The following is a 13971-nucleotide window of genomic DNA, read 5'->3' as shown; positions in this document are numbered from 1 at the left end:
GGACAGAGGCAGGACAAATAGAATTATTTTCCGTTTTTTTGCACCAAAAGGCAGCACTGCGTATATTCAATGAACATGAGAAGTTTAATAACTGTGCTGTTTTCCTGCTAATGTGTCACAGAACGTGAGGGTAGCAGAGTTATTAACTGTGGCAGAGCAGGTATTTTTTTTCCCAATTAAGGAAAGCAAATGGCGAAGCCAGCAGTAAACCGTAGCTGGGTGCGTATGATTTTTAAAGGTTGCACACGCAGCCGACACGTGTCCACCGCCCTTAGGACGGACAGAGGCAGGACAAATAGAATTATTTTCCGTTTTTTTGCACCAAAAGGCAGCACTGCGTATATTCAATGAACATGAGAAGTTTAATAACTGTGCTGTTTTCCTGCTAATGTGTCACAGAACGTGAGGGTAGCAGAGTTATTAACTGTGGCAGAGCAGGTATTTTTTTTCCCAATTAAGGAAAGCAAATGGCGAAGCCAGCAGTAAACCGTAGCTGGGTGCGTCTGATTTTTAAAGGTTGCACACACAGCCGACACGGTCCACCGCCCTTAGAACGGACAGAGGCAGGACAAATAGAATTATTTTCCGTTTTTTTGCACCAAAAGGCAGCACTGCGTATATTCAATGAACATGAGAAGTTTAATAACTGTGCTGTTTTCCTGCTAATGTGTCACAGAACGTGAGGGTAGCAGAGTTATTAACTGTGGCAGAGCAGGTATTTTTTTTCCCAATTAAGGAAAGCAAATGGCGAAGCCAGCAGTAAACCGTAGCTGGGTGCGTCTGATTTTTAAAGGTTGCACACGCAGCCGACACGTGTCCACCGCCCTTAGGACGGACAGAGGCAGGACAAATAGAATTATTTTCCGTTTTTTTGCACCAAAAGGCAGCACTGCGTATATTCAATGAATAATAACTGTGTTGTGGCCCTGCCTACACAATTCTTTCCCTGCAGTATCAATGGAGGGTGCAATGCTCTGCAGAGGCGATTTTGAGAAGTAAAAAAAAATGCAGCACAGCTAACAGCAGCCAGCACAGTACTGCACACGGTTAAATATGGCCCTAGAAAGGACCGTTGAGGTTCTTGAAGGCTACACTCACTCCTAACACTCTCCCTGCCTATGCAGCACTTCTGTCCCTAATGCCGGGTGCAATGCTCTGCAGAGGCGATTTTGAGAAGAAAAAAAATTGCCACTGCTAACAGCAGCCAACACACAGCTATCAGTGGCCCTAATAAGGACCTTTGGGGGGTCTTGAAGCCTACACTAACTACCAATTCTTTCCCTACAGCAGCTCCGGTACAAACAGCACTGTCCCTCATCTAACTCACACGGCATCTGAGGCGAGCCGCGGGAGGGGCCGACTTTTATATTAGGCGGACACCTGATCTCCCCAGCCACTCACAGCAGGGGGGTGGTATAGGGCTTGAACGACGCAGGGGGAAGTTGTAATGCCTTCCCTGTCTTTCAATTGGCCAGAAAAGCGCGCTAACGTCTCAGGGAAGGAAGTGAAAGTAACCCGAACACCGCATGGTGTTCGTTACGAATAACGAACATCAGGAACACCCTAATATTCGCACGAATATCAAGCTCGGAAGAACACGTTCGCTCATCTCTACTTACAACCTATTAATGACGCCATATTTTAATCCAGCGGGTTGACCAGCACCCCGAATGTGAACAACACTGGTACCCTGGGCTCCCCAAGCGTTCAAAGCCATACTGCATGATACTGATATGTACTGATAAATATGAGGTATTGGTAGTGGACAAAATGTGGGCCTATATGCAGTATTTAAAATCGACGACACTGTCTTTAAGGCCAATATGTGGGGTAGGTAGAGCAGGTGACTGTCTAGGCTCTATGCAGCCATTCAGAGAAGGGGTGCAAATTATGGGTTTAAAAAAAAATTGCTCTACCTTCAAATTTTGCTGTCTGCTATAAATATATATATCTGCATACCCACACGTGTATAAAGTCCCATTAAGACACAACGACTATCGCTCAAAATTAGCTTAAAAGACGTCTTTTTAACGATAATAGTTGCGTGTAACTGCACGAAAATCGTGCACTTTTCATTAACCAGTCGCTGACCGCTGTCTCACAGCATGCTGAAAGACAACGATGAGTCTTATCAGGAGTTCACAGCGGGATACAGCTGATACTATTGTTTCAGTGTATCCCGCTCCCTGAACACAACCAGGCCCAGCTGTGTTCTTCATACTCCACAAGGAGCGCACAGCTGTATACCAGCTGAGCGTCCGTGAGCAGACGGGGTATGAAGAACACAGTGGTCCAGCTGTGTTCTGTATACCGCGCAGAGAACAGCTGGATGCAGAAGACAAGCAGCCCTGCTTGGAGCGATAATCATTGTGTCTAAATGGGCCTAAAGTTGTACGGTAGCATCTTGTGAGTTAAGTTGAACACTGGCCAGAATGCTCACGGCAAGACGACATGAATTATCGGAATTGAGATGAGGTATGATGAATAGGACATTCTATTTACAAAGGTGTGAGTACCTTTAATATTCCTTTATTCACAGTGTCACATGTGTACAGAAAATACATGATTGGAGGCATTACCACCCACATTATCAACAGTCGACAGCACAGTGGCCGCCCATGGGTGCTTAATGATCTTGATCAGCAGCATCTGGCTAGAATTGCCCATGTGAACAAACAAGTGTCTCAAGCTGAAATTACAGCCAATGCAAGAGGCACCACCCGCATATCCCACAGGTCAGTGCAGCGTTCCTTAGCTTCCGTGGTATATGGGAACTGAGGACACACCAGAGTTCTTCTATTAACACCACAAATGTGGACACAGTTGCCCATTTAGGCATGTGCAATTGATAAGCTGGACATCAGAGGACTAGAAACATGCGGCATGGTCCAATGAGTCAAGGTACTAATTGTTTTGGGATGATGATAGTATTTGTATGTGATGCAGACCAGGAAGTCATGGACCCCAGTTGCCAACAAGGCATGGTGCAGGTTGGTGGTTCCATACTGGTGTAGGGTGTGTTCTCATGGCATCAGTCGGTCTACTGGTCTGTCTATACATGTCAATGACCAATGCCTGCAGTATTTTACTACTTGGTGATCATTTGCAGCCTTTCATGGACTTCATGTACCCTCTCAATAATGGCATATTCCAGCAGGATAATGCACCATGCCATCAGGCCCAACATGTTCAGAATTGCTTTGAACAGCATTCTGGAGAGTCTCTACGAATGGTGTGTGCTGCATGTTCATCTGACATGAGCCTAACCAAGCATTTATAAAATGTGGTGCTGAGGTCCATTCACACCCAAGTTCCTACATTTACAAGTAAAATGAATCTGCGGGTGGCTGTCGGCATGACGGCATGGCTCAACATCACTCCAGACATCTTTCGTCCACTTGTGGCCACATCAACTTGTTGCACTTTGCCAGTAATATAGTAATGTAATAATATAGTAATGACAATAGGCACATCCAGAACACAGACCAGTCCAGTGAAATGAAACAGGAAAATAAAACTTAAAACAGTACGAAGTAAAATCCTATGATGCTATAACTGTTTAGCCACATACTATACAGTACATAAAGCTTCTAACTAACAGAGTTGCGGCCAATGCACAGCATCCCAACCAAAATTGCATAGACAATAGCTTTAGGGCTCATTCACACCAGCTACAAAATCATGCAGGAGTTATCTGCATGAAAAAAATTGCAGCTAGCGCTGCAGAAAATCGTATGAATAGACAATTTCCCGCCATCAAGCCCCGATCTTAATTAGTGGTGAAATTGCACATTCACACGATTGGGAGGTGCAATTTCCTGCAAAAGGTAGGTCAAGAGTCAAGACCAATTTTTTTTACATAGCAGCTAATTTCAGTTGCTAAATCCCGCTGCTGATATCCTATCTTTTTTGTTGCGATTTTTTGACATGACTAGAAATTGCTCATCTGAAGGTTTGCATAGAAAACCATAGGTTTGATTAGTAGCGCTTTTCTTGAAGCATGTAACTTATCTGCAGAAAATCACCTGTGCGAAGGAGCCCTCACTCACAGCAGCTTATGTTAGGATCAAACAGAGACATCATCTTATGGACTGTCTGCCCTTTTAAAGCACACCTTAGCTTTTCAAGAAATTAGCCACAATCATCTCAAATACCTGGAATGGCTAACTAGAGAAGGCACTTACCACAACTCTCCATATTGCAGTAGCAAGGCCCTTTAGGCCCCCTGCACACTGGCGGAAATTCTGCAGTGGGATTTTCGCACATGTCCCCCTACATGGGTTGCATAACAAAACGCAATCCTATGCAGACGGACGCGATTTGTCTGAATGAAAACACATGTGGAAAGCAAATCGCGGCATGTTCTATTTCTGTGTGGGTCGCGGTCTGCGCATGCGCCGGCTGGCCATTAGCTGGTGCAGAGCAGGAGACGAAAGACCCCGGGAGCGGTTGAGCCGCAGACCTCTGCAGGGGCACGGGACCACATCCCGCTGCAAAAATTCTCGCAGCGGGCCGTCTGCAGGTGGCCATAATCAAGTTTTTTCCTAAAACACTGAAGCAGGGAAATACACAGCTTCATTGCTGCAAAAAGTCATTGGCTACCTTTTGGAATGTATATATAATGTAAGACAGGAACCTAGGGGAAATGTACATGTCTTCCAAGACCTCTCCCATGGTCCTATCACAGTATATACAGATATATACAGTAAAGTAAGAATGCTTTCAAAAATACAAGTGGTAATAATTTCTTTTTGTGAATTAATAAAATTAGTAAATATAGATTGAAAGCCCATACTAGATTTAACATGAGTTGACAAAAATAAATGGAGAAATTAGGCTGTTGGGAAAAGTGAAATATACAAAAGCACACAAGACTACAATTTTCAAACTGTAACACATACTCTACCCAAGTAAATTATTTAAACAATTAAATGATGCCTATCATATACCAAAGACAGGGAAATATGGCGTATACTGATCCACAAGGTGACCGAAAGTCGGCAACAACTGAAGGGCTAAATCATCATCATCATATACCCGGTATTCTTCACCTATGTGCATACATATATGCACAATTTATAAGATGAATATATAAGAAATGAGCAGAGGGAAATATTTGTGCTAAAAACCTCTTTAAATAGTGTGGACATGAAGAAAAGTATGACAAAGCAATGCAAGTCAGATGATCCTATACTTCTCTACAGTACATTGAATGAAGAAACATACATTTTATTATCCCCCAGTAATAACTGAATGTACAACTTGTCCCTTGTACATCTGGCACATATGCTGAAGCGCACCATTCTGCTGGTGATAAATTGCTAGCAGAACAAATTCAGTTTAGCAAAAAACAAAAAGATGTGATAGATTGTGAAAACTAAAATGTAAATGTATATTTGTACATTGTTAGAGAAACACATGGGATCACGATTTCAGACCTCCACTACTTAGCTATCTGAACAATAATTTGTGTACTTATTTATATACCACACACACAAAGATACATTTTGAAACCAAACCTATAATACAGATATAATTCATACATACTGCACAAATAATGTAACATACAATTCATAGTCTAATATAATTATATCATAGACATACGGCCCATTTACACGCAACGATGATCAAACGATGTCTTTTGAGCGATAATCGCGCATAAATGCTGCCATTGTTTACTCTTCAGCCGAACAATGATTTTTAGGTGAGCATAAAATTCATTGTTTGGCCCAAGAGCTGATAGCAGGGACTGCATGCTGTGTTCTCCGCGGAAGCGCTGATTACATTATATTTAGTTTGCAGCCCAGCAGCAGAACAAAGGAGCAGTATGCAGAGCACAGATTACCTGCTGTTCTCTGCATACAGCTCCCAGGGGCTTATTTACATGCAAATAAAGGTAATAAGCTGTAAATGGGCATTTGTGCCCAGTAGAAGCTTATGCAAAATGATTGCTAAAACTGTCAATCTCCCTATCTTTTGAACAAATTGTGAGCGATCATCTTTGCGTGTAAATGGGCCTATAGTTTGAAATTTTTGGGCTTGGTACAAAAAGCCTGATTACTTATCTAATTTTAAATGTTATCATATGTCACTATATACAATGACTTTGGTAAGAAACATATATATATATATATATATATATATATATTAATTGTGAAGCTCATTTGTTTATTGCTTTAACTCTGTCAAGAAATGTCTTGGGCATCGTTACTAGTATTGTTTTCTCCTATGAAGCAAAAAACCCATTGAGCCCCTTCAGTAAGGCATTCTGGTACACCACATACGATTAACCCCTTGGCAGGTTTATTATTACCATGTCAATGTAATTTAATCTCGCAAGTATTTATTAAGGAATGCAACAATCAAATTGCAACATTTTTTTGTAATGAAAGAATACACTATAACAATTTTGGAAAATAGTAAAAAAAAGCACTGGAAGATTTCAGATGACAGCTCAGTCCTCTGCACATTTCAGCACTAGAGCTGTCCACGGAAATCGTCCGGGGTTTAACTGTATGGTCAGTGCAGCAAGCCCCAGAGATTTTCCAGGCATGCCACTAAAGGGGTTAATGGAAGATATACTGACTGAAATACCTCACTGTACATGTCTATACTTCATGAAATGTAATGGATCAACATCCATATCAATGAAAATTGAGTCTATAAATCTATCAGTACTTGATACAGGGTATTTATTTATTCATCTCCGATCCTATATGAAGTTATATTATCTGTTTTCGACGATTTTAAAAGTTCAGATAACACACAGGTAATTAAATCCATTTCTTGATTTATTTACATAAAAGCTAATATCTGTCCTACACAACATGAGTGCTGATAGAATCTTTTGTTACAGAAGGGCATGACGAATAAAGTGAAAACCAAAAGGTATCAATGACTTTTCTTTGTACGTTTTCAATTATAGGTGATCCATCTCTTTCACTTTAAACACTTAAATCAGACATCCTTTGCAGAAGACAAACAATGTTATATAACTACAGCAAACGTGAACTCCAGAAGATTTGTTTGGATATCAAACACTTGGGACATTTTTACTTTACTTCTCATAAAATAGAATACTCTGCCGCACTAGATGAGGGGCCACAAAGCCACTTATAACAGGAATGCTCCTTTCATGACCGTGTCACGTCAAGAGTCACTTACATTCTTGCACTTTCTCTTAGCGTTTCATGGATTTTTTTTCTTCAAAGAGTATTTATTCTTGATATACACAGTAGACTATAAGATTCTTACAGTTCGACTGCCATTCTTTTCCTTTTTTTTAAACACAGTCAAACATCCATAAAACTGGTTCATAAAAATAGATCAGACAGTGACGGATTTATGCTTATCTTCTGAATAAAGTGCTTTGAGGGTTTGCTCTTGAATACACTAATAGCGATGCTGCCTGCAGTGCTAGGCCTGGGCCCTTGTGTCTTCAATCTAGGCCAGACAGTAGGAAGTTCTTTTCTAGCTGTGTATAGTGTTAAAAAAATCCTTACATTTATATCAGAAACTGAGTAAAAATAGAAGAAAAATAATCCATTGTCTGTTTACTTTGAAGCTCAGGAGCCTCTGAACTATGGCTTGCCTAGCAGTAGTACTATGTATCTGATAAAAGTTTAAAACTACATCCTTATGAAACATTGATCTCTAAGCTCTACTCCCTCTTTTTTGCAACAAGTCCTATTTTGTGTCAGAGACGTTCCTGATCAGCCTTCCTTGTGGTGCTGTCATTGCTCTGAGATACATAATGTGTGCGGGCCATAGGTGTAACACACAGCATGCAATCCTAGTGGAATAACACATTGAAGAAGAGACGAGAGGAGGAAGAGAGCTTGCTGTGAGCTGGAAAGAAGGGGAAAGAGCGGAATATAAAAGTATAATAAATATAGTAGATGTTTGATTATATTCTTTAGTTCTTCAATCTCAAAATTAATTAAACCAACCTTGCTATAATCTAATCAGTGTTAGGGGAGTCTCACAAGAACGGATTGTAATTGTGGAATCGCCGTCTGCGCAGAATATCTGCGGTAAAACGCAGGCATTGAAAGGCATGTATTTTTCTTCATACTTGCGGGTATGAATTGGGTATTCCACAAGCGGAAGAAAAATCGCAGTATGCTCTATTGTAGCGCGGATCCTGTGTGGACGGCCTCCATTGAAGTCAATGGATGTGTGTGTTCTGGCACCTATATGCAATTAAGATTGCGTGTGAGTGGCAGAATCGCTCGAAACTAGCAAGAAATGCAAGAATATGTGTTCTGCTTGCTAGTCCTGGAAGGAGAGAGAGAAAGAAAGAGATAACTAGTAAAAGTGCAATTTATTTTATTTACCTACAATGGCATTTTTGTGCTGACAAATCACTCTGATGTGCTGGCCACTGGGGGTCTCTCTTCCTCCTAACTTGCTGCACCAGGCCTGCTGTTAGGTGATAGTATGTCTGTTAATTCAGTCAGCAAGATGAATAACAGGAAGTATAGGAGAAGGATGTGTCATCCTGCTCATTGAAGTCTATAAGAGCAGAGAGAAGAGCGATGGAGGAGGACTATAGCAGAGACACACACAGATGTGCTTTTAGAGCTAACGGTAAATGACTTGCTGCTCCACTGCTCAGTACTGATGTATATTGTACTATATGATGATGTTATGTCTGTGCATGTCTGCTACAGACAGTTAAGGAACAGAATCTCTAGAGTACAGTACAAAGCATAGCAGCCAGGCTTCTCCCACCAATTTTGAGAGAACTGAAAATCCTGCAGAGGGAAAAATGAGGAAAAATGCAGAATACAAGTCATATAATGGCTAGATATAGTGTTATTTCTCATGTACACACATGGCAGATTATTCTGAAAAGGTAGGTGCTCTTTAAAGGTATTCAGCTGCTTTTATGCCCTGTGTGAACATACCTTAATTCCTCATGAGTGAAGAACTGCAGGAGGTGTCTGGTAACTGCTTATCCTTCTCTGCCTATTGAAATAAACAAGCACACTCAGAACGTTCATGCTTATGTGGCAAATCAGGGAAGACAGCTGTAGTTTGGCTGACAGCGATCTTATATGTATGGCCAGTATTAGTCAAGTGGCTTAAAGGGGTTGTCCCGCGCCGAAACGGTTTTTTTTTTTTTCAACCCCCCCTCCCCCCCCCCCCCCCCGTTCGGCGCGAGACAACCCCGATGCAGGGGTTAAAAAAGAACACCGGACTGCGCTTACCTTAATCCCCGCGCTCCGGTGACTTCTTACTTACCCGGTGAAGATGGCCGCCGGCATCTTCTCCCTCGGTGGACCGCAGGGCTTCTGTGCGGTCCATTGCCGATTCCAGCCTCCTGATTGGCTGGAATCGGCACGTGACGGGGCGGAGCTACACGGAGCCCCATTGAGAAAGCAGAAGACCCGGACTGCGCAAGCGCGTCTAATTTGGCCATTAGACGGCGAAAATTAGACGGCAACCATGGAGACGAGGACGCCAGCAACGGAGCAGGTAAGTGAAAAACTTTTGATAACTTCTGTATGGCTCATAATTAATGCACAATGTACATTACAAAGTGCATTAATATGGCCATACAGAAGTGTATAGACCCACTTGCTGCCGCGGGACAACCCCTTTAATTATAGGGGTCGCAGGAGTCGCAATTGCATCCTGGCCTCTAAGCCTGGGGGACTAAAGGCCCCCCTCACCACAGTCCAATTCCCCCCCCCCCCCTTCCCCTCCGAAGATCCAACCAGGAAGATTGCAGACTGCTGCATTACTCATGTTGCAGTACTGCAGCCAGTTACAGTGTCTCAGAGCACTGCGCAGACCAGCTCCTCCCACCCTCTCCAGAGCACATACAGTCTCCTGCTCTCAGTATAGTGTATGTGCTCTGGAGAGGGTGAGGAGCCAATTGGTGCAATGCTCCCAGAAATGCTGTGACAGGTTGTGGTGGCCAATGTGAGCATTATAGCAGCCTTTAATCTTCCTGCCCCGAGCTTTAGAGGAGTTATGTGACTATAGCGACAAGTGGGATAATAAGGGGCATAAGGGAGAGTACAGAAGAAAGGACACACTGTGTAGAATGGAACCCTGGTAATGAAGAGGACACAGAAGAGGGGCCACCCTGACCATCAGGGAATTAGTTTTTGTGGTGGGTACTATGGGTTAAATATAAGGACATGTTCACATGTTAGGGACTTTGGTGTGGATCCACACAAAAAAACCTAGTCAAAATCTGCATAATTTGGTGTGGATTTTGACATAGATCCACAGCGGTTTTCACCCCTCCAATTGAAGGGGTGCATTCTGCTTTGGATCCGCACCAAAATCTATGTCAAAATCCACACCAATGGCGCAAATTTTGATGTGGTTTTTGGTACAGGGATAGATACCGATGTTCCACAATTCTGCTACATGTGAACATACCCTAACGATATGTTCACATGGCAGAATTCGACATGGGATTTTCCACTGTGAACTCCATCTCAAAAAATGTGTCAATATCCGTGTCTTCTTGCTGAGGTCTTTGGCGTGGATCTGCATGCAGAATTTGCCCCGTCAATGGGCGAAATCTGTGTTCGGCATTGGAAAATCTTGTTTCTACATCAGTAAGTTACATGCCACTTCTTTTTAGTTTCCATGTCATTTCCACTTCAAAATTCCACAAATGCTGACTCTGCCCACTGACAGGATAAATTCTGCATGTGGATCCGTGCGAATATCTGCATCAAGAAAGATGTGGAGTTTAAAGTCAGTATTCACATGGAAATTTTCCATGGTGAATTCTGCCCTGTGAATGTACCCTTACTGTATTGAGGCACTACTACTTTGCAGGGCAGAACAAGACATTAGTACAGTTTGGGATACAAAAGCGAGCATTGCTACTATGGAAAGGCACAGAGAGGGGCATTGGAGGTAGTGGCATGATGAGGAGAGTGCACAGAGACAAACTGTTTTTACAAGAAAATAAAGTTAATGATACTAATTTACGTCACCTGTGAACATTAGAGGTAACTGCACTGTAATCACTATCACTGCATAGAACTGCTATCTATTATATGGTGACTGTATTATTTAGAGCTATACTAGAACATAGCTGCTGTATCTGAACCTGCAGTGTTATAAAAGCCGTCTTAGCTGTCTAAAAATCTATACGTACACATATGTAATTGTTTTTTGGGGGGGGAGGGAAAGGGGGTTAAGGCATACTGCTAGTATTTTACCTAACTGCTAGTGTTGCAGTGATGGGTCACATAAAGACCCAGTGACGCAGCATAAAGTTCTTTGCAGAGTTTTTTCTGCAGCCATAAAGGAAAGTTGTGAAGGGGGCCCTAAGCTGAACCTTCGCACCCGGAGCCATGAGCTTTTAGCCACGCCCCTGTACTAGTCTATGTACTGTAGAATAGGGTGTAAAGAGATCATGAGACTTAAACACAAGTACCGATCACTCTTTGCATACCCTTCGTATGGACTATTATATTGTGTAGTAGAACAAATGCAAAGATATATAATGTAGGCAGCTTTATACCCTTTTTAGTACTTGTTAATTTATTGTGATGAGTACACTTCAGGAATGCCATTCTCGGGATTTCCTCTATACAAAGATCCATTAAGCTTTTTCATGCCCCGCAGGCTGCAATTTGAAATGTTTCCTATAATGAAACTGCCACTTTCACAGTGAAAAATACACAGCAGGTCCCAATTTGTGAAATTGTGCGCAATACCCTGAAGACATAACATGAAGTGGAAGTTTTCCAGACCCCTTATCCAATAGCCAAGCAACAGAGTGCTTTGCTGCTTTCTGACAAGCAGTCTTCCATGATTCATTATGTCAACTAGGGCTGCTTGATGGCTAAGCATCCTGGGAGATGTAGTTCTTAAACAGCTGCAGCTGTCAGTAATTTAATTTTGAACAAAGATTATATCTCTACTTTGATTGTACATTCTTTTGTTTTAAGGGCCCTCCAAGCAATAAAGTGCACCACCAGCTAACTCACTTCTCATTCTCATCTCTTCTTTCATCCCTTTTCCTCATATTATTCTCGGGACATAACCGTCTCAGAGAAATGCGTACTGGCACAGCATATATGAAAGACAAGATATCTCATCCTGTTGCCCACTTATATGTGGTTTTCCAGTCGCTTCTCATATAAGTAATCTGTCCCAGTACAGAACATCACAGGGCCAATTACCTGTCAGACAGATCTCAATCTTAGAAGAAGTGGCCACTCTAAGTAGCTCTTTAATTCCAGACATACCAGAAAGAGAATAGGAATGAGTTGTGTGGAGCGCCTGAAATTCCAGCAGCCCACAATGTACACTAGATGAACCGTACGTGTACCATTTAAGAGATATATTTCCCAACTTTATTATCCAAAGAATATAGACATCGTGACCTTTTCTGGAAAGTATCACACTCGGCATTACCTGTAAGAAATGCAGTAGCGGATGGATATTAAAAGGTCACTTGCCTTTCAGACAACTTGCACTTATATGATAGCCAATGTGATAACCAGCAAAAGTGCAAATCAGTTTATTTACTTTTTGTGCTGAAAAATCACTCTAAAGTGATGGCCACTAGGGGTCTGCTTTCTATTTTGGTGTCCACTGCCTGCTTTCATGTGAAGTCTATCTCTGGTAACAGAGATAACAAGATGAAGAACAGGAAGTGAAGAAAGGTGAAGTCTCATGCTATCCACAGAAACCTATAGAGATGAGAGGTAAGTGGGGAGGGGAGAGAATCCCTCAGATGCTGCAACAAATAACTGGTAAACATTTACTGCTCCACAGCCCATGAAATCACATTTACACTGCTCAGTACTGCTGTATATTGTCCTCCGTGATTCTTTTTATTATGAGGGTATGTTATAGAGAGATAAAGAATGTATTCTGTCCTTTTCACTGTACAGTGTCTCGAGACATCATAGCAGCAAGTCTCTACCCACCGACTTAGGGACAACTGATAACTACATATACATCCTGTAGACTGAAAAACTGAAAAATGCCATATTCAAGTCATATAAAAGCCAGACATTATGATTTTCCTCATGCACACACATGGCAGCTTGTTCAGAAAAGTCAACTGAAAAGTCAGATACACTTTAAATCTAAAAATCATCATAATTCGCACTACAATTTACTATGTACTTACTTTGTAGTTAATAGGAACTCTAATAAAAACAGAATTTCCCATTGTAATGCCATAATGAATCATTTTTTTTTGTCAGACAACAACTACAAAGTAACATATTAAGTAAGGCCGGAACAGACATATGTCCATCAAGTTCAGCCTATCACACCCCAATATTGATCTAGAAGAAGGCAAAAAAAACCCAATAAGGTAGAAGCTAATTTTCCCCATTTAAGGAAAAAAAATTTCTTCATGGCTCCAATCCAGCAATCGGAATAATCCTAGGATCAACAACCCTTCTGAAGTTATTAATGATTATAACATATATTATTGTATCACTCAAAAAAGGTGTCCAGGCCCCTTTTAAACTCTTTTATTAGGTTCGCCATCAGAACGTCCTCAGGCAGAGAGTTCCATAGTCTCACTGCTCTTACAGTAAACAACCCCCTTCTAAATTGGTGTGGAAACCTTCTTTCCTCTAGATGCAGAGGATGCCCCCTTGTTACAGTCACAGTTCTTGTTATAAATACAGAAGATTGTGGGAGAAATCTCTGTACTATGCCCTGATATATTTATACATAGTCATTAGGTCGTCCCTTAGCTCCCTTTTTTCTAACCTAAATAATCCCAATTTTGATAACCTCTCTGGGTATTGTTGTCTGCACATTCCATTTATTACTTTAGCTGTCCGCCTTTGTACCTGCTCAAGATCAGATATGTCCTTCTTAAGAATCAGTGCCCAAAACTGTACAGAATATTCAATGTGTGGTCTGACCAGTGACTTATAAAGAGGAAGAACAATGTTCTCGCCATGTGCACTTAGACTTCTTGCACCCCATGACCCTTTTTGCCTTGGCAACAGCTGCTTG

This window comes from Eleutherodactylus coqui, chromosome 1 (assembly GCF_035609145.1).
Source record: "Eleutherodactylus coqui strain aEleCoq1 chromosome 1, aEleCoq1.hap1, whole genome shotgun sequence".
Lineage (NCBI taxonomy): Eukaryota > Metazoa > Chordata > Amphibia > Anura > Eleutherodactylidae > Eleutherodactylus > Eleutherodactylus coqui.
The sequence above is the reverse complement of the archived record's forward strand: the minus strand, read 5'-3'. Positions refer to the sequence as shown.